Here is a 21,381-nt window from a genome sequence, read left to right on the forward strand (position 1 = left end):
GACAGTAATCAGGATCACCAGAAGAACAATCTCTAAACAAAGACAACTATAACAACTAACTCCAGAGAATACCAGATGGCGAAAGGTAAAAGTAAGAATCTTACTAACAGAAACCAAGACCACTCACCATCATCAGAACCCAGCACTCCCACTTTGCCCAGTCCAGGGCACCCCAACACACCCGAAAAGCTAGACCTGGATTTAAAAGCATATCTCATGATGATGGTAGAGGACATCAAGAAGGACTTTAATAACTCACTTAAAGAATTACAGGAGAACATTGCTAAAGAGTTACAATTCCTTAAAGAAAAACAGGAAAACACAATCAAACAGGTACAAGTCCTTAAAGAAAAACAGGAAAAGAAAACCAAACATGTAGAAGTCCTTAAAGAAAAACAGGAAAACACAACCAAACAGGTGATGGAAATGAACAAAACCATACTAGACCTAAAAAGGGAAGTAGACACAATAAAGAAAACCCAAAATGAGGCAACACTGGAGATAGAAACCCTAGGAAAAAAATCTGGAACCATAGATACCAGCATCAGCAACAGAATACAAGAGATGGAAGAGAGAATCTCAGGTGCAGAAGATTCCATAGAGAATATCGGCACAACAATCAAAGAAAATGGAAAATGCAAAAAGTTCCTAACTCAAAACGTCCAGGAAATTCCAGGACACAATGAGAAGACCAAACCTATGGATAAAAGGAGTGGATGAGAATGAAGATTTTCAACTCAAAGGACCAGCAAACATCTTCAACAAAATTATAGAAGAAAACTTCCCAAATCTAAAGAAAGAGATGCCCATGAACATACAAGAAGCCTACAGAACTCCAAATAGACTGGACCAGAAAAGAAATACCTCCCAACACATAATAATCAGAACAACAAATGCACTAAATAAAGTTAGAATACTAAAAGCAGTAAGAGAAAAAGGCCAAGTAACATATAAAGGCAAGCCTATCAGAATTACACCAGATTTTTCACCAGAGACTATGAAAGCCAGAAGAACCTGGACAGATGTTATACAGACACTAAAAGAACACAAATTCCAGCCCAGGCTACTATACCCAGCCAAACTCTCAATTAACGTAGATGGAGAAACCAAAGTATTCCACGACAAAACCAAATTCACACATTATCTTTCCACGAATCCAGCCCTTCAAAGGATAATAACAGAAAAAAACCAATACAAGGACGGGAACCACGCCCTAGAAAAACAAGAAGGTAATCCCTTAACAAACCTAAAAGAAGACAGCCACAAGAACAGAATACCAACTTTAACAACAAAAATAACAGGAAGCAACAATTACTTTTCCTTAATATCTCTTAATATCAATGGACTCAACTACCCAATAAAAAGACATAGACTAACAAAGTGGCTACACAAACAAGACCCAACATTTTGCTGCTTACAAGAAACTCATGTCAGAGAAAAAGATAGACACTACCTCAAAATGAAAGGCTGGAAATCAATTTTCCAAGCAAATGGTATGAAGAAACAAGCTGGAGTAGCCATTCTAATATCTGATAAGATTGACTTCCAACTCAAAGTCATCAAAAAAGACAGGGAGGGGCACTTCATACTCATCAAAGGTAAAATCCTCCAAGAGGAACTATCAATTCTGAATATCTATGCTCCAAATACAAATGCAGCCACATTCATTAAAGAAACTTTAGTAAAGCTCAAAGCACATATTGCACCTCACACAATAATAGTGGGAGACTTCAACACACCACTTTCACCAATGGACAGATCATGGAAACAGAAACTAAACAGGGACACAGTGAAACTAACAGAGTTATGAATCAAATGGATCTGGCAGATATCTACAGAACATTCTATCCTAAAACAAAAGGATATACCTTCTTCTCAGCACCTCATGGTACCTTCTCCAAAATTGACCACAGAATTGGTCACAAAACAGGCCTCAACAGACACAAAAATATTGAAATTGTCCCATGCATCCTATCAGATCACCATGGACTAAGGCTGATCTTCAATAACAAAATAAATAATAGAAAGCCAACATTCACGTGGAAACTGAACAACACTCTTCTCAATGATACATTGGTCAAGGAAGGAATAAAGAAAGAAATTAAGGACTTTTTAGAGTTCAATGAAAATGAAGCCACAACATACCCAAACTTATGGGACGCAATGAAAGCATTTCTAAGAGGAAAACTCATAGCTCTGAGTGCCTCCAAAGGGAAACTAGAGAGAGCACACATTAGCAGCTTGACAACACACCTAAAAGCACTAGAACAAAAGGAAGCAAATTCACCCAAGAGGAGTAGACGGCAGGAAATAATCAAACTCAGGCGCGAAATCAACCAAGTGGAAACAAGAAGAACTATTCAAAGAATCAACCAATCAAGGAGCTGGTTCTTTGAGAAAATCAATAAGATAGATAAACCCTTAGCCAGACTCACTAGAGGGCACAGGGAAAGCATTCTAATTAACAAAATCAGAAATGAAAAAGGAGACATAACAACAGATCCTGAAGACATCCAAAACACCATCAGATCCTTCTACAAAAGGCTATACTCAACAAAACTGGAGAACCTGGATGAAATGGAGAAGTTTCTAGACAGATACCAGGTACCAAAGTTGAATCAAGATCAGGTTAATGATCTAAACAGCCCTATATGCTCCAAAGAAATAGAAGCAGTCATTAATAGTTTCCCAACTAAAAATAGCCCAGGACCAGATGGGTTTAGTGCAGAGTTCTATCAGACCTTCAAAGAAGATCTAATCCCAGTTCTTCACAAACTATTCCACAAAATAGAAACAGAAGGTACTCTACCCAACTCATTCTATGAAACCACAATTACTCTGATACCTAAACCACAAAAAGACTCAACAAAGATAGAAAACTTCAGACCAATATCCCTTATGAATATTTATGCAAAAATCCTCAATAAAGTTCTTGCTAACTGAATCCAAGAACACATCAAAACAATCATCCATCCTGACCAAGTAGGTTTCATCCCAGGGATGCAGGGATGGTTCTATATATGGAAATCCATCAATGTAATCCAGTATATAAACAAACTCAAAGACAAAAAGCACATGATCATCTCGTTAGATGCGGAAAAAGCATTTAAAAAGATCCAACACCCCTTCATGATAAAAGCCTTGGAAAGATCAGGAATTCAAGGCCCATACCTAAACATGATAAAAGCAATCTACAGCAAACCAGTAGCCAACATCAAAGTAAATGGTGAGAAGCTTGAAGCAATCCCTCTAAAATCAGGGACTAGACAAGGCTGTCCACTTTCTCCATACCTATTCAACATTGTACTTGAAGTCCTAGCCAGAGCAATTCGACAACAAAAGGAGATCAAAGGGATACAAATTGGAAAAGATGAAGTCAAAATATCACTTTTTGCAGATGATATGATGGTATATATAAGTGGCCGTAAAAATTCCACCAGAGAACTCCTAAACCTGATAAACAGCTTCGGTGAAGTAGCTGGATATAAAATTAACTCAAACAAATCAATGGCCTTTCTCTACACAAAGAATAAACAGGCTGAGAAAGAAATTAGGGAAACAACACCCTTCTCAATAGTCACAAATAATATAAAATATCTTGGTGTGACTCTAACTAAGGAAGTGAAAGATCTGTATAATAAAAACTTCAAGTCTCTGAAGAAAGAAATTAAAGAAGATCTCAGAAGATGGAAAGATCTCCCATGCTCATGGATTGGCAGAATCAACATTGTAAAAATGGCTATCTTGCCAAAAGCAATCTACAGATTCAATGCAATCCCCATCAAAATTCCAACTCAATTCTTCAACGAATTAGAAAGTGCAATCCGGAAATTCATCTGGAATAACAAAAAACCTAGGATAGCAAAAACCCTTCTCAAGGATAAAAGAACCTCTGGTGGAATCACCATGCCGGACCTAAAGCTGTACTACAGAGCAATTGTGATAAAAAAAAAAAAAAAAAAAAAAAAAACTGTGTGGTACTGGTATAGTGACAGACAAGTAGACCAATGGAATTGAATTGAAGACCCAGAAATGAAGCCACATACCTATGGTCACTTGATCTTCGACAAGGGAGCTAAAACCATCCAGTGGAAAAAAGACAGCATTTTCAACAAATGGTGCAGGCACAACTGGTTGTTATCATGTAGAAGAATGCAAATTGATCCATTCCTATCTCCTTGTACTAAGGTCAAGTCTAAGTGGATCAAGTAACTTCACATAAAACCAGAGACACTGAAACTTATAGAGGAGAAAGTGGGGGAAAGCCTTGAAGATATGGGCACAGGGGGAAAATTCTTGAATAGAACAGCAATGGCTTGTGCTGTAAGATCGAGAATTGACAAGTGGGACCTCATAAAGTTGCAAAGCTTCTGCAAGGCAAAAGACACCGTCAATAAGACAAAAAGGCCACCAACAGATTGGGAAAGGATCTTTACCTATCCTAAATCAGATAAGGGACTAATATCCAATATATATAAAGAACTCAAGAAGGTGGACTCCAGAAAATCAAATAACCCCATTAAAAAATGGGGCTCAGAACTGAACAAAGAATTCTCACCTGAGGAATACCGAATGGCAGAGAAGCACCTGAAAAAATGTTCAACATCCTTAATCATCAGGGAAATGCAAATCAAAACAACCCTGAGATTCCACCTCACACCAGTCAGAATGGCTAAGATCAAAAATTCAGGTGACAGCAGATGCTGGCAAGGATGTGGAGAAAGAGGAACACTCCTCCATTGTTGGTGGGATTGCAAGCTTGTACAACCACTCTGGAAATCAGTCTGGCGGTTCCTCAGAAAACTGGACATAATACTACCGGAGGATCCAGCAATACCTCTCCTGGGCATATATCCAGAAGATGTCCCAACCAGTAAGAAGGACACATGCTCCACTATGTTCATAGCAGCCTTATTTATAATAGCCAGAAGCTGGAAAGAACCCAGATGCCCCTCAACAGAGGAATGGATACAGAAATTATGGTACATTTACACAATGGAGTACTACTCAGCTATTAAAAAGAATGAATTTATGAAATTCCTAGCCAAATGGAAGGACCTGGAGGGCATCATCTTGTGTGAGGTAACACAATCACAAAGGAACTCACACAATATGTATTCACTGATAAGTGGATATTAGCCCAAAACTTAGGATACCCAAGATATAAGATACAATTTGCTAAACGCATGAAACTCAAGAAGAATGAAGACCAAAGTGTGGACACTATGCCGCTTCTGAGAATTGGGAACAAAACACCCATGGAAGGAGTTACAGAGACAAAGTTTGGAGCTGTGATGAAAGGATGGACCATCTAGAGACTGCCATATCCAGGGATCCATCCCATAATCAGCTTCCAAACGCTGACCCCATTGCATACACTAGCAAGATTTTGCTGAAAGGACCCAGATATAGCTGTCTCTTGTGAGACTATGCCGGGGCCTAGCAAACACAGAAGTGAATGCTCACATTCAGCTATTGGATGGATCACAGGGTTCCCAATGGAGAAGCTAGAGAAAGTTCCCAAGGAGTTAAAGGGATCTGCAACCCTATAGGGGGAACAACATGATGAACTACCCAGTACCCCGGAGCTCTTGTCTCTAGCTGCATATGTATCGAAAGATGGCCTAGTTGGCCATCACTGGAAAGAGAGGCCCATTGGACTTGCAAAGTTTATATGCCCCAATATAGGGGGATGCCAGGGCCAAAAGAATGGGAATGGGTGGGTAGGGAATTGGGAGGGGGTATGGGGGACTTTTGGGATAGCGTTGGAAATGTAATAGAGGAAAATACGTAATAAAAAATATTAAAAATTTAAAAAAAAAAGCCTCGTGTGTCTTGCATCAAGAAGGATTTTTGTGTTCGTGGGTGCATCCTGTCCCTGGACTAGAGTGGGGGTCCCCATATCTGGGGTCCTACAGTATCTTTGCTCCTTAGCATTAGGAATAAAAATTAGTACTTTTCCATTGAAATAGTAACATCTCTTTATGTTGTAAAGAGATGTAGTTAGCTTTGCCTAACTGGAAAACTGCCTTTCCTTTTCGACAATTGACATTTTCTCTTGGGCTGCTCTTTAAGTTGAGGCTGTTAACGATTTAGCCTGTCTTTAATTTTAAGCACTGTTCTTCTGGTCAGATCCCAACAGGAAGCCCCAGTGCCTTAGCCTGGTTTCCCATTGGCTAACTGGGGAAAGGGTGTTTCTGCATAAATTGGATGCTTCCTTCTCCCCTGGAGACCAAATATGCTCCTGTTTCCCAGTCCCCTGGTTTGTAAGCCTTGCTTCTTATGCTTCCTTTCTTTAAACAACAACAACAACCCAGCAGAGATCCTTAGTCACCAACAAAGGAATGAGGCTCCGTATGCATAATTTAAATAAAGTTACCTTCATCTCAGGATCATAGTTATTTAGTAAAAAGGAACCAAAGATGCACGAATTTATGTGTGCATCAGAAGCCTGCAATCTGCAGTTTAATCATTAGTCTGACTGACTAGAAGAGACTGGAACTCCCAGAGAGATGTGTGGCTTGTATCCCCCACTTGAACTGTTTAGAATGTTGTAAAGAGTTTTAGTATTATTTTATCTCCCTGAAGATTTTATGGAATTAAAGTTATTTCACATGATGTTTCTCCCTTCCGTGAATTCTGAAAGCAGGAACACATGATCACTTTGATAGAACCACGCAAGAAGAGATATTATTCCTTATATAATCTCATTTTGATACTGTCTTTTGTGTGTGTGTGTGTGTGTGTGTGTGTGTGTGTGTGTGTGTCTGTCTGTCTGTCTGTCTATATTTTAGGGGCAAATATAGATCTTATCTTTATGAAATGACCCGTGAGCATATTTTATAATAGATTTGGATGTTGATCTATAAGAACTCTGTCACTCATCACAGATTCCTGAGTGAAAAATGTTTCCATCAGTTGTGACAATAACAGCATGAGCCACCACTCCTAACTGTTGTACAGTTGTACTGAAGAAGTATTAAAAAAGTATAGCAAAGTAAAAACAAAATTCGAGGCTTTTGGGCCCAGGCTTGGGAGTGTAGCCTTTGTGGCTTAGTGCTCCAGGTGCTGGTCATAAAACAGATAGTGACATTCCTTCTTCCACCCACCTGCTTCCTGGGTTCAATTCAAAGAATGGCACCCTGACCATTACTGGAACCTAGAATGCAAATGTGCTATCTTTAGGGGCTCTTAGATTGTTAGGGGCTCTTGCTCTTAGAAACTGTCTTGAGAGATAACCTGACACTTGTGACTTTGTACTTCCTTGTGACTCTTAACTGGTATTTTTGGTATTTTCCAACAACGCCCTCCCCACCTCCTTGAGTTGTGGTTTCTTCCTTTAAATACCCCCTTACTCAGCTACTCGGGGCACCATGGTCTTCTACCCCTGTGTGGTGTATGACCATGGGCCCGAGAACGCTCTCGAATAAAAATCCTCTTGCAGTTGCAGCAAGACCGTTTCTTGTGTGATTTGGGGTGTTGCCTCTCCTGAGTCAGAACGTGGGGGAGTCCTCACGTTGTGGGTCTTTCAGTACAGCTATGGCTGCTCTTGACTGTATAGTTGCAATTGGTGCAATGTGTGAGTTTGCCTTTTCCCCTCAGTCTACATGACACTCAAAGGTTTTTCACAGCCATTTCTGGTATTCCAGTTTTGTTTTAAGGAATCACAGATTTTCTTAGGTAGTTAACTAATGTCCTGTTGGTCAATATTCTTTCGTTTCAATGTCAGGTTCCTGAGACCATTGCTAGGGTCATGTATTGGTGCATAGTACAGTGTCCAGGTGGTGCCAGTGAGCATGTAAAAAAAAATTAGAGACAGAGTCTTTCTATGTAGTTCTGGCTGTCCTGGAACTTGTCTGTAGAGCAGTCAGGCCTCGGATTCATAGCGATTGCCCTGCCTTGGACTTCCCAGGATAGAAGGTGTTTACCATCCCCCTCCCTCCACTTGTAAACATTCTTCTTAACTATAGGATTCTGTTCTTTGAAAGCTCTATAGAGATAAAGGTTTGTGGTTTCATGATTGTGTAATTTAGAAAACAGTGGTTCAGTGGTATGAAAGTAGTTGTTGATAACACAGAGACACTGGTGTGTCTAGGGAAAAACAAAAAAACAAAAAAACAAACCAGTTCTCTGGCCAGAAAGGTGCCTCAGCAGGTGTCAGCACTGCTACACAGCCTGGTAACCTGGTTTAGTTCCCTGATTCCCTGAAAGAGGGCCTCTTTGTGTACATACACATACATACACACACACATACACTCTCACACACAACACACAATAATGATTTAAACAGAAGGGACCCTGTTCTCTAAGTCTCAGCCTAGAACGTCCTCCCTTGGTGAGCCTATTGCTGTCCCCTCACATGGCATGGTGTTCCCTAGTGCCCAAAGGTAAGGTTACTAAGTGCCTGGTGGGCACACCTCAGCAGGTAGGCGTCATACAATGAGTCTGAACAGAGGCCTACTCCCCAGGCTGTGGTGACCAGCATTGCAAGCTGTCAATTCAGAGTCACTGCATCTTGCAACTTCTCCTCTCATGCCCACTTAACATGTCACTTTGTATTGCAGTAGTGAAGTCTACTCAGAGCTGGAACAGTTTGACCAAAGCTCTTCACAGAGGCTAATTCATAGTACTAACTGCCTCTATGACCAAATGACAGAGACTGAGTATAAACATAAAAGCCCTTTTATTTAAATTATATTATTGAAATGTATGTTAAGTTAAATTTTAAATACTTTCATAAACTATTAGACATGAAAAGTTTTAAACAGATTTATCAAACAAGAACATAGGCCTGAGACATGTTCCTTCACAAAGACTAACTAAACAATCCTTTGGAAAAAGGAAAAAAGAGAAAAGCAGAGGCTGGGGGCACATCAAAGCACTTCACTGTTAGATTGGAGAGCTTTTAGAACAACCTAGGGCTAATGAGACAGACTCAGGTAGGGTAGGAAGAAGTTACCTAGGGGTAGCTACACTACCCCTAGGCTCAGCCTCCCTCCACCCTTGTTTCCACTAAGTGGGAAAACAAATAAATAAATAAATGTGTCTGCTTTATATGTGTTGTAGTTTGACTTGTAAACAAAAGACCAGGAAAAAATATTCCTGATAAAGACAGAAGATAGCTTGAAACTATACAAAATAAGTATTTATTTATAATTTTCAATTCACTTTAAGTCACTGTTGCCTCACAAGCTTTGTGGTAGGTTTGAGAACTAAGTGTGTTTGAGGAAACATGTACTATGCCTGATTGGTTAATGGCTTGGTAGGCGAATCAAATGTGGCAAAAATAAAAAAGGAGGAGAAGGAAGAAAGAGAAGAGAAGAGGAAGAGGAGGAGAAGGCCAGCTGAGAAAGGCACAAGTCCAGTCAAAGGGTTGGCGAGGTAGCTCAGCAGATCTGAGCACAGTACTCTTTAAGAGGACTGCCATCCACATCAGGTACATCCACATCCACATAGCTGCTCCAGCTCCAGGACACCTGGATCACCTCCAGCCTCCACAGCACCTGCATCTGTGTACAGTAAAGACCAGTGGTGACAACATATTACTAACCTCCCAGATCAAAATACTTTTCTCTCGTGAGGCTTTTCTCTCATGAGGGAAATCACAAAGCTCTATTTGAAAGTGATTTGTTGTGGTGATGGTGGTGATGATGGTGGTGGTGGAGGTGGTGGTGATGGTGGTGGTGGTGGTGGTGATGGTGGTGATGGTGGTGATGGTGGTGGTGGTGGTGATGGTGATGGTGGTAATGATGGTGGTGGTAATGGTGGTGGTGGTGGTGGTGGTGCTGCTGCTGCTGCTGCTGCTGGTGGAGGTGGTGGTGATGGTGGTGGTGGTGGTGGAGGTGGTGGTAGTGATGGTGGTGGTGATGGTGGTGGTGATGGTGGTGGTGGTGGTGGTGGTAGTGGTGGTGGTTTGGACCAGTCATAAGATTTGGAATTCCAAGGTTGTGGCATCCACTCACCATCTTAGAAATATACTATGATTGGTATGTATGTGCTTATCTTTGACAAGAAATATGCTCTTGGTGGTAGCTCTGGTTCATTAGCACTACTGAAGTTCCTCCCATCAATGCCAGTTAGATTCCTCTCCAGGACAGAAGTTACTGAATCATCCTTTAGTTTCATTGGTGATCACACCTTACCATCCTGCATCTATGTAATGAGTCTTTACAGCATGAACCGCATGTTCATATTTGAAGTATGTGTCTGTACACACACAAGTTCTCCTTCCTCCACATAGGAAACCCTGCTTTCCTCTGTATCTACCTGAGGCTTGTCTTCGAAGCAGTTTACTCCCTCTGCTGGCTCTAACTTTGCAATGAGAACATATCAAACTGGAGCTCTGATGAGGAATACTGGGGACTGCTTGCTTATGTTCTTTGTGTTAGGGTTTCTCCAAGATATAAAATTAAACTCCAAGCCCAAGGAATCAAGAGATGCTCTACAATTCTTTGAAAACAACAATATAATTCTCACATTAGTGATGAGTTGCTAATTATTAGTCTGGCATGTATATTTAGAATACGCATAGTAGGTGCTCAGTAAATGTGAGATTCTCAGTTGCAATCCTACTTTGGTATACATAGATTATTGGTACCTGGTTGTTGGAGCTTTAGCTCAGCCAATCTATTTAATGAGTCCTTTGTGTTTCCACCGCACTTCCTAGTACCTGCTTACAACTCCAGCCTCACTCCATTCATATTATCCTCTGGGCTATGAACTCTTCCTAGACAAGCCTGGTCTAGGATTTGTCTTTACAGTCTCAGTCCCTGTTGTGACAGATTGGTTATCCAGAGAAGAATGTCGTTGATCTTCAACATTACAGGTATCTTCCAGAAGATGTGCAAGGGGAAGAAAGCTTCAATCATTACAGTTTTCTCCAGCCTACCTTTATCATGAAGATTTGAATAACACTTACCTAAAAATGAGTGTCTCTGTAAGAACAGAAATAGTAGTTAATATGGAGTGATGTGTGGTTGCCATCTCTCTCTCTCTCTCTCTCTCTCTCTCTCTCTCTCTCTCTCTCACACACACACACACACACACACACACATTCACACACACAGACATGCCTTAATTTTTTTTAAGGAAAAGTGTATTTGGTCTTATTTGCCTGGACTACATTAGTTTGACTGTCAAATTGTATGAGTAGGAACATTCTCACAAGTCCAGCCCTGCACATGGTCCTGGAGCAGGGCTTCCTTAAGCATTTTCCCAGGAATGATTAGCTCTGCATAGTGGAAATGAATGCTATATGAGAGAGAAACACCATTCAGTTTGGCAAATGTCTGGTCCTATGCTCTTCAGTTGTCAGTGTGAAGTGTAGGTGTGGAGAAGATTTGTTGATTTAGGACTTTTTGCATAGAATCTCTAGGCTAGCAGTGTCTAAACTCTTTTAGGAAACAGGAGCCAGATTGTGGGGTGGGTATGCTGTCTTAGGTCCCAGAGACTCAGGAGGCTGGGCATCAGGGGAGAAGCTTGAGCAACCTACCATTTGGAGATTAGCTGCCACAGTATGACGAGACTCACAAAAAGAGTGAGGCAAGAGAAGGGAGTGGGGGGGGGGAGGGAGGGAGAGAGAGAGAGAGAGAGAGAAGGGAGAGAGAACTTAAATTGAAATTATAGTCTCATTTTTAGAGCTTTATATTCTTAACAAATTGTTAATACTAATATTAACTTAACAGATTGTTAATAAATACAGGCAGTTGCAGTCCACACTAACATGAAGGCTGGAAATGGTTGGGTGGAGTAAAATACAGATAAAATGAAACTCACACATCACTGGAGGAAGGGGGCTTACAAAGGTCTGAATACTAGCAAAATTGGTAATGTTTACTAAGTATTTGTCTACTTTTTATGTATACTTATGTGGAGAGCCGTGCCACAAGCAATTGCGAGCCGCGAGCAAGAGCCATTATAAGATGGCGATGGCCTCCATGTGCCTAACTAGTAAACAAGCCTTGTGCGCAAGTGTGAGAGTGAACTCACGCTTAGTCACTGCCCATCTCGGGATGTAGTAGTGGGGTGATGGGCGAGCAACGAATCAGGAGCTGACATGCCACATCATTTGCTGAAACACCGTGGCTGAGGGCTATATAAGCGACCCCATTTTCCAGGGTCGGGGTCTTCCCTCCTGAAGAAGCAATAAAGCTTTTGCTGCAGAAGATTCCGGTTGTCTGAGTGTGTTCTTGCCGGAGAGAACAATAGCTCGGGACAAGTGGCACCGAGGAACCCGGGAACTTTACCATCACACTGGCGCAAGGGAGATCTCTTGTTCGCGGGACGAAACCAGAACTACAGGACACTACAGCTCTGTAAGGTACATACTGTCTTGAAATTTCTCCAGGGTTAGATGCCCTTTTGATTGTTTTCATGGTGATAGTACTCTCCCTTTCGGTTTCGTTTTGCTTCCACCGCTGGAACTGCTGACTGATCCTCAGTCGCGGTCAGGCCTGGATAGCCACCAGTATTGCTGACTGGTTCTCAGTCCTAGTCAGGCCTGGACAGCTACCAGTATGGGAATCTCCCACTCTGTTGTAACTCCTGAAACAGTGTGGCCTGAAAATCGCCACTAAGACTATAGAGGGATTTGTCAGGGAGATAGACCGTGTGGCACCATGGTATGCTTGCTCAGGGTCATTAACTGTCGCCTCATGGGACAAATTGAAAGGAGATCTAGTTAGGGAACAGCAGAACAGCAACCTTAAAGCAGGAACCATGCCATTGTGGAAATTGGTGAGATCGTGCTTAACAGACAAGGATTGTCAGCAAATGGTTGAAGCGGGGCAGAAAGTTTTGGACGAAATTCAAGACAGTCTTCCAGAGACAGAGCCGGGGGAGAGAGAGTAAAAGCTGAGAGATAACAAGATACACCGAAGTATGAAGGCATTTACCCGGGCCTTGAGCCCAAGGAAAAGAGATATTAGGGACAAAATGCCCTGGGGGAGATTAGAAAAAGGGATGGAAAGGGAGAGAAGAAGAAAGGTCGAGCTGGAGAGGCACATAAGGAAAGGAGCCTCTACCCGCCATTAGATGAGTTCAAGGCACTAGCTGTCAGTAGCTCAAAATCGGATAAGGAACTTAGCCCCTCTGAGGAAACAGACTTAGAGGAAAAAGCGGCAGGCTATGAGGGAGAAAAATACCAGCCAGATGAAAGACGAGCTAGTCAGTCACAGAATAACATAAAGAAAGCAAAAGTAGCTAGAGACAAATGTCAAATCGCTGCGCAGTCTCTTAGCCCTCGACCTCTGGGTCCTAGTGCACCTCCACCCTATGTGCAGAGGTATCATTCACCTCCGCCCTATGTGCAGAGGTACACAGTTATTGCAAGACGCATACCCTATATTAATAAAAACGTTAGGGCAATGGGGATTGCAGGTGGCCACCGAAAAAGAGCAAGTTGCTCGCATGGGAGCCTTCCTAGGGTTACTCATTTATCCTGACAAGATTGTTCCTTGCGAATTAGAGATTCGCAAAGATCAACTACATACCTTGAATGATTTCCAAAAATTGCTAGGAGATATTAATTGGCTAAGCCCATTTTTGAAAATTCCATCAGCAGAATTAAAGCCCTTATTTGACATATTAGAGGGAGATACCCACATCTCCTCCCACAGAGCACTTACCCCAGCTGCATGCCAAGCTTTACAAACTGTAGAAAAGGCCTTACAAGATGCTCAATTACAACGCATTGACAAGTCAAAGTCATTTGAATTGTGCATATTAAAAACTGCACAGTTACCAACAGCAGTCTTATGGCAAAATGGACCCTTATTGTGGGTCCACCCTAATGCTTCCCCTGCAAAAATCATTGAGTGGTATCCTAATGCAGTTGCTCAACTTGCACTTCGGGGGATAAAAGCAGCCATTACTCATTTTGGGAAAGAACCTCATAAGCTAATTGTGCCTTATACCTCTGCTCAAGTTCAAACCCTGGCAGCAACAACTAACGATTGGGCAGTCTTGGTTGCCTCCTATTCAGGACAAATTGATAATCATTATCCAAAATATCCAATTTTACAGTTTGCCTTAAGCCAAGCCATAGTGTTTCCAGTAATAACAGCCAAGCACCCACTTCTGGATTGGGTAGTAGTGTATACAGATGGATCCAAATCTGGTATAGGTGCATATGTAGTAAATGGCCAAGTAACATCTAAACAATATAATGAGACATCACCCCAGGTTGTAGAGTGTTTGGTAATCCTAGAGGTCCTTGAAAATTTTCTGGGACCGCTCAATATTTTATCTGATTCCTTATATGTGGTTAATGCTTGAAGTTGATGGCTTAATTAGACCCTTGCTCACATTTTTCAGCAAATTCAGTCAGCCCTGTTACATAGAAGACATCTTGTGTATATTACTCATGTTAGGGCTCATTCTGGCCTTCCTGGCCCTATGTCTCATGGAAATGACTTGGCAGACAAAGCCACTAAAATCGTGGCTGCTGCTCTGTCCTCACAGGCAGAGGCTGCAAGGGAGTTTCATAAATGCTTCCACGTGACAGCTGAAACATTACGCCGCCATTTCACTTTAACCAGGAAGGAAGCTCATGACATTGTCACCCAATGTCAAAACTGTTGCCAATTTCTGCCTACTCCTCATGTAGGGGTAAACCCCTGAGGCATCAGGCCATTACAGGTCTGACAAATGGATGTCACTCATATTTCCTCCTTTGGAAGAAATCAATATTTACATGTTTCCATTGACACCTGCTCTGGTGTTATGTTTGCTACACCTTTAACAGGTGAGAAAGCCTCTCATGTTATACAGCACTGTTTAGAAGCGTGGAGTGCTTGGGGCAAGCCCACAATTCTTAAAACTGATAATGGGCCAGCATATACCTCTACTAAATTTCAGCAATTTTGTCATCAAATGGATGCCACTCACCTGACTGGCCTTCCTTATAATCCTCAAGGACAAGGCATTGTAGAACGTGCCCACCGTACACTCAAGTCTTATTTTATAAAACAAAAAGGGAGAATTGATGAGACTCTGCCCTCAGTGCCAAGAGTAGCTGTATCCGTGGCACTCTTTACACTTAATATTTTGAATCTTGACGAGCAAGGTCGCTCTGCAGCCGATCAACATAGCTCAGACCTTGATAGACCAAAAGAAATGGTGAAATAAATGGAAGGATGTCTTATCTGGTCTGTGGAAAGGCCCGGATCCTATTTTGATAAGATCCAGGGGAGCTGTTTGTGTTTTTCCACAGAGTGAAGACAACCCATTTTGGCTGCCGGAATGACTCACTGGAAAGATAGTAATCAAGGATGGTGTGGAAGATGCTGACCTACCGAGGACTGCTCCTGATCCTGACAATGCTGAACTTGTCTCAGGTTCCTAGTATGATGGGTGAACAGAGATGGGCCATTCTCTCGACTTTCCCTAAACCAATGCCAGTTCGCTATGATGCTATAGTTTTTCCAAAATTCTTTACTACTAATAAAACATTGGATTTACCATATCTACCCTATGATCCCACCTGAGCACCATTAGGAGAAAATCACTCTTTATTAGAACAGGGTTTTTTATGTTTTCAAATTAATGGACCAGGAAAATATATCAACCTCACAGCCTGAGCTTTGGGGATGTTTAATGAGCACCGAGGGGGTTGGGTGAGCACAACCCAAGATACTTCCAACGCAGATATAACCTTTACAAATCGGACCTTCTCGCAGGAGGCAAGTTGGGTTAATGGTACATTTCTACCACCTAACTTTTCAGACAAAGAACGCCCCCCCCAACCAAAAATAGCCCCTCATTGTAGCTTGGAAGATGAAGGAAGGGCTGATCCTGCCTTGGTCTGATTATCAATCCTCCATCACTCGTTGGGCAGATCAGAGTAAAACCTTTTCCTTTTCTCCCAACATGATGGCTGACCCAGAGAAGGAATTTGTTATGAAAAAGGGACTTTTCATACAGGACTTTAGAATGCATCCCTTTCACAAGTGGGTGCTTTGTGGAGTCAATGGCGGTTGTACAGAACTCAATCCTTTGATCTTTATCCAGGGAGGAGCAGTTGGAAAGGATTCTTTTACTGGCATCTCAAGATTTGCTCAGTATTGGGGAATACATGCTGCATCCCTGGACTCTGATGGATATACCGGATATACTAATACCAGTGTAGAGACCACTGGGTTCAATAAAACTTTGGTAAAGCAGATTAATTATCCACCTACCCCAGTCTGTGTTTACCCCCTTTTCTTGTTTATTCTTTCAAATGATTCATTTGAAGTCTGTTCCAATGATTCTTGTTGGATTTCTCAATGTTGGGATGTAACAAAGAACACCCATGCCATGGTGGCACGGATCCCACGTTGGATCCCTGTTCAGGTGGAAACACCCTCCACCTTATCCCTGTTTCAACAAAAAAGAGATTTTGGCATTAATGCTGCCATAATCATAGCAATTTCGGCCAGTGCAGCTGCTGCTACAGCTGCAGGGTACGCTATGGCTAGTACGGTTCAATCAGGCACAAAATTAAATCAGCTTTCAGCAGATCTGACTGATGCCATCACTGTCCAAACTTCTGGTAGTACCAAGTTAAAGGGAGGGCTGATGATTTTGAATCAGCGCCTTGACCTGGCAGAGGAACAGATAGGCGTTCTATACCAGATGGCCCAGTTGGGTTGTGAAAGAAAATTGGACGCTCTATGTATTACCAGTGTACAATATGAAAATTTTACTCATGCAGCTAATCTGTCTAGACAGCTTTCCTTGTATCTTGCAGGAAATTGGTCCGAGGGATTCGATGAGACTCTTGAGGCCCTGAGGGTAGCAGTTTTAAAGATCAACTCAACGAGAGTGGACATGTCATTGACAGAGGGCCTCTCCTCCTGGATTTCATCTGCATTTTCTTATTTTAAGGAATGGGTGGGGGTAGGTTTATTTGGTGTTGCTACCTCCTGTGGACTTGTGTTCATGCTCTGGTTGGTTTGCAAGCTCAGAACCCAACAAACAAATGACAAGGTTGTGATAGCTCAAGCACTTGCTGCCATTGAGCAAGGGGCCTCCCCCGAAATCTGGCTATCTATGCTCAAGAATTAGTTGACATTGGTGGCTGGCCTCTTTTGGAGAGTTCGCCTTAGGTCATTTAGTAGTTACTGTCACATAGCACTGCAGTATCCAGGGATGGGCAACTTTCCTCATGCACAGATCAACCTAAGACATGGGGCCCAGTGGCGATAGGGTTACCCTATGACGGGAAAGGCTGTGACATTAGAGGAACGACCTAAGACAGGAGCCACAGCGGATGGACATGATTACACAGACCTAGTCCAGCCTCATTTTAATAAAATAAAAAAGGGGAGATGTGTAGAGCCGTGCCGCAAGCAATCGTGAGCCGCGAGCAATCACCATTATAAGATGGCGCTGGTCTCCATGTGCCTAACTAGTAAACAAGCCTTGTGCGCAAGTGCAAGAGTGAACTCACACTTAGTCACTGCCCATCTCAGGACGTAGTAGTGGGGTAATGGGCGAGCAACGAATCAGGAGCTGACATGCCACATCAGGTGCTGAAACACCGTGGCTGAGGGCTATATAAGCCATTTTCCGGGGTCGGGGTCTTCCCTCCTGAAGAAGCAATAAAGCTTTTGCTGCAGAAGATTCCGGTTGTCTGAGTGTGTTCTTGCCGGCAAGAATGATAGCTCAGGACATACTTAAGTAAAACTCATGTCCAGCAGGGGACACACATAAAAAGACGCAAAGGATATTCATGTTCATAGTGACACAGTGGAGCAATACTACTGATATGCATAACATGGGCAGGTTTTACATGTCATGTTGAGCAAGCAGAACCACATAGTGTTGGTGCATTGCATGATCCTTTAGATGACGGCCAAGCAAAATGTATTCCAGGAGGACAAGGTTATCCTGAGTAGTTCTGTGGTGATGTAAATTCCAGATACCTTGTTCTACGAGTTGGTTTCATAGGTTAGACTTACATGTAAATATCTTGTCCATGTGAAGAGTTGTGTATGCCTAAAAATAACTCAAGAAATTCAGATCTTGGTTCTTCTCAGTGCTTGATTAGAAGGCCTGAGGTTCATGCCTGTTCCTATTTGTCTGTGTGCCTTAAACACGAAAAAAGTAATGTTGTGTACATTTCTTCTACCTCTCATTGTGTTCTATTTGTCTCTGTCTCTCTTTCTTATTTTCTCACTCTTTCTCCATCTTACGTATAGGTCTAAGTCTGTGAGCCTGTGTGTGTGCACATGTACAAACGTGAATAGGTTTTATATGTTTTTATTTTTCTCCACAATTTGGAATCTAGCAGTCTGTTTTTCTCCTGAGTATTTACCTGTCTAACAGTTTCCAGGTGATGTGGATCTCAAGGTCTGGTAATTCCCACTTGAATAGCACTGCACTTTGAATATGTGCTCACAATTATCCATTCATTTGTATCCCTTGGGCAGATTATAAAGCTGTGGTTATGTCTGGCCTCATCTCCAGAATTCTGTGTAATATCTATCTCTATATATTAGTTATCCAGAATTTAGAATTCCTTTTATGAAAACAGGGGAAATAGAATCACAGGTGTCTGGTGAGCAAAGACTTGTAGCCTAGGCTCTTGAGAACATACTTGATTAGTCTGCCCTTCCAGCCCTACTGAGTGAACATAGGAAGCCAAGGCACCCTCCATCTGGATGCCTAGCTTCTGGTGTTCTGGGGCCACGATAGCAAGTTTCCCAAGGTTAAGAAAATCCCAGCATTTAGAATGCAGAGTGTGGTTTCCATGGCTGGAGTAGTTCAGGACCCATCCTGAGTTCATGTGTTACTAAAAGCCTATGTTCATGGAGTTCCCTCTTCCTGGGGCCAGGACCCAGGCAAGATCTGCTCTATGAAAAATTGAAGATGAAAGAGAAGAAAGTTATGTCATTTCTGCATGACTTAGAGATGGAGTACATTGAGGCCTGCTAGAACAACCTGCAGCTCAAGAAGGAGATAAATTTCTATTGGTAAGTTCTTGTCAGGGAGACCACCACTTGTGACATGGCCATTTCTACCTTCCTTTGTTTCTGGACTGGAGAGTCTGCAGGTCTGATTCTATCCCTTCTGGTTTTTAGCCATCACTGTGCCTTGGATGTTTTAGACTCAGTTTTCCTAAGTCTCTAAGACACCCCTCCCAGTGTTGTCCAGGCATCCTCAGGAGCCTCTAGATAGGAAAGTGATTCAGACCATGAGATGGTTATTATCCAGTATTGGGCCTCTGGGACTCAGGCAGGATCTTACAAAGCTGAGTGAGATGTAATACAATGATAGAATGCCCCCTTTGGTTCTACCAACCTACCCTGATTGTACTTGCACCCTATTAATTGGTATTGCCCTAATGCATGGGCTGTCATGGGTAGATGGAGATCCCTCTTTCTTTTGGAGAAACATGGACCCGTTTTAGTGTTTGGACTGCAGCAAAATTTTCTCCTTCCTTGAAATGGCTGTTTGTACAGTTGTCATGGATATATTGAGATGGATGTTATTAGGTCTTCATGGGAACCAGGATGCAGGTCGGGTTATTTTTTCAGGGCCTGAGGATCTAAAATCCCGGGTGTCTTGGCAGAGAACAGAATACTTTGGTGGTATCCCAGCTGGAAAGAGGTGGTGTGTGCAAATCAGGATAATAGTAAGAAGGTTAGTGACATAGAAAGATATTCTACAGAAAGGTGTTGAGGGAAACAATTACTGTTGTGGATTTCATGGCAGCAGAGCTTTTTTTTTAATAGATATTTCCTTTATTTACATTTTTAATGTTATCCCCTTTCATGGTCTCCCCTCTGAAAAGTCCCTATCCCACCCGGCGCCCCACCCGTTGCCCCCCACCCCGTTCACCAACTCACCCACTTCCACTTCCCTGTCCTGTTATTCCACTACACTGGGGAATCAAGCCTTCACAGGACCAAGAGCCTCTCCTCCCACTGATGTCCAACAATGTTATCCTCTACCTCATGTGTGGCTGGAGTCATCATTCCCTCCAAGTGTACTCTTTTTTTCATGGTTTAGTTCCTGGGAAATCTGGGGGTACTGTTCATATTGTTGTTCCTCCTATGGGGTTGCAAACCACTTCAGCTTCTTTGATCCTCTCTCTAACTCCTCCATTGGGGACTTTGTGCACAGTCAAATGGATGGGGGCAAGCATCCACCTCTGTATTTGTCAGGCACTGGTAGAACCTCTCAGAAGACTGCTATATCAGACTCCCATCATCAAGCACTTGTTGGCATCCACAATAGTGTTTAGGTTTGGTAACTATATGGGATGGATGACCAGGTACAGCAGTCTCTGGATGACCTGTCCTTCAGTCTCTACTCCAAATTTTGTCTCTGTATCTCCTCCCATGGGTTTGTGATCACCCTTCTAAGAAGGACTAAAGTATCCACACTTCGATCTTCCTTCTTCTTAAACTTCATGTGGTCTGTGAATTGTGTCTTGGATATTCTGAGCTTCAGGACCAATATCTACTGGTCAGTGAGTGCATACGGTGTGTGTTCTTTGTGATTGGGTTACCTCACTCAGCATGATATTTTCTAGTTCCATCTGTTTGCCTAAGAATTTCATAAATTCATTGATTTTAATAGCTGAAGAGTACTCCATTGTGTAAATGTACCACATTTTCTATATGCATTCCTTTGTTGAGGGACATCTGGGTTCTTTCCAGCTTCTGGCTATTATAAATAAGGCTGCTATGAACATAGTAGAGCATGTGTCCTTATTACATGTTGGAACATATTCTAGGTGTATACACAGGAGTGGTATTGCTGAATCCTCTGGTAGTACTATGTCTAATTTTCTAAAGAACTGCCACACTGACTTCCAGAGTGGTTGTACCAGCTTGCAATTCCACCAGCAATGGAGGTGTGTTCCTCTTTCTCCACATCCTCACCAGCATCTGCTCTCATCTGTGTTTTTGATCTTAGCCAATCTGATTGGTATGAGATGGAATCTCAGACTTGTTTTGATTTGCATTTCCCTGATGACTAAGGATGTTGAACCATTTTTTAGGTGCTTCTCAGCCATCCAGTATTCCTCAATTGAGAATTCTTTGTTTAGCTCTTTACCCCATAGGGTTATTTGGTTCTCTGGAGTCTAAGTTGTTGAGTTCTTTGAATATATTGAATATTAGCCCTGTATCAGATGTGGGATTTGTAAAGATCTTTTCCCAATGTGTTGGCTGACTTTTTGCATTAATGACAGTGTCCTTTGCCTTATAGAAGCTTTGCAATTTTACGAGGTCCCATTTGTCAATTCTTGATCTCACAGCCCAAGCCATTGGTGTTCTGGTCAGGAATTTTTCCCTGTGCCTTTATGTTTGAGGATCTTCCCCACTTTCTCCTCTATAAGTTTCAGTGTATCTGATTTCATGTTGAGGTCCTTGATTCACTTCGACTTGA

This window comes from Mus caroli, unplaced genomic scaffold (assembly GCF_978045245.1).
Source record: "Mus caroli unplaced genomic scaffold, Mus_caroli_1 scaffold_19, whole genome shotgun sequence".
NCBI lineage: Eukaryota > Metazoa > Chordata > Mammalia > Rodentia > Muridae > Mus > Mus caroli.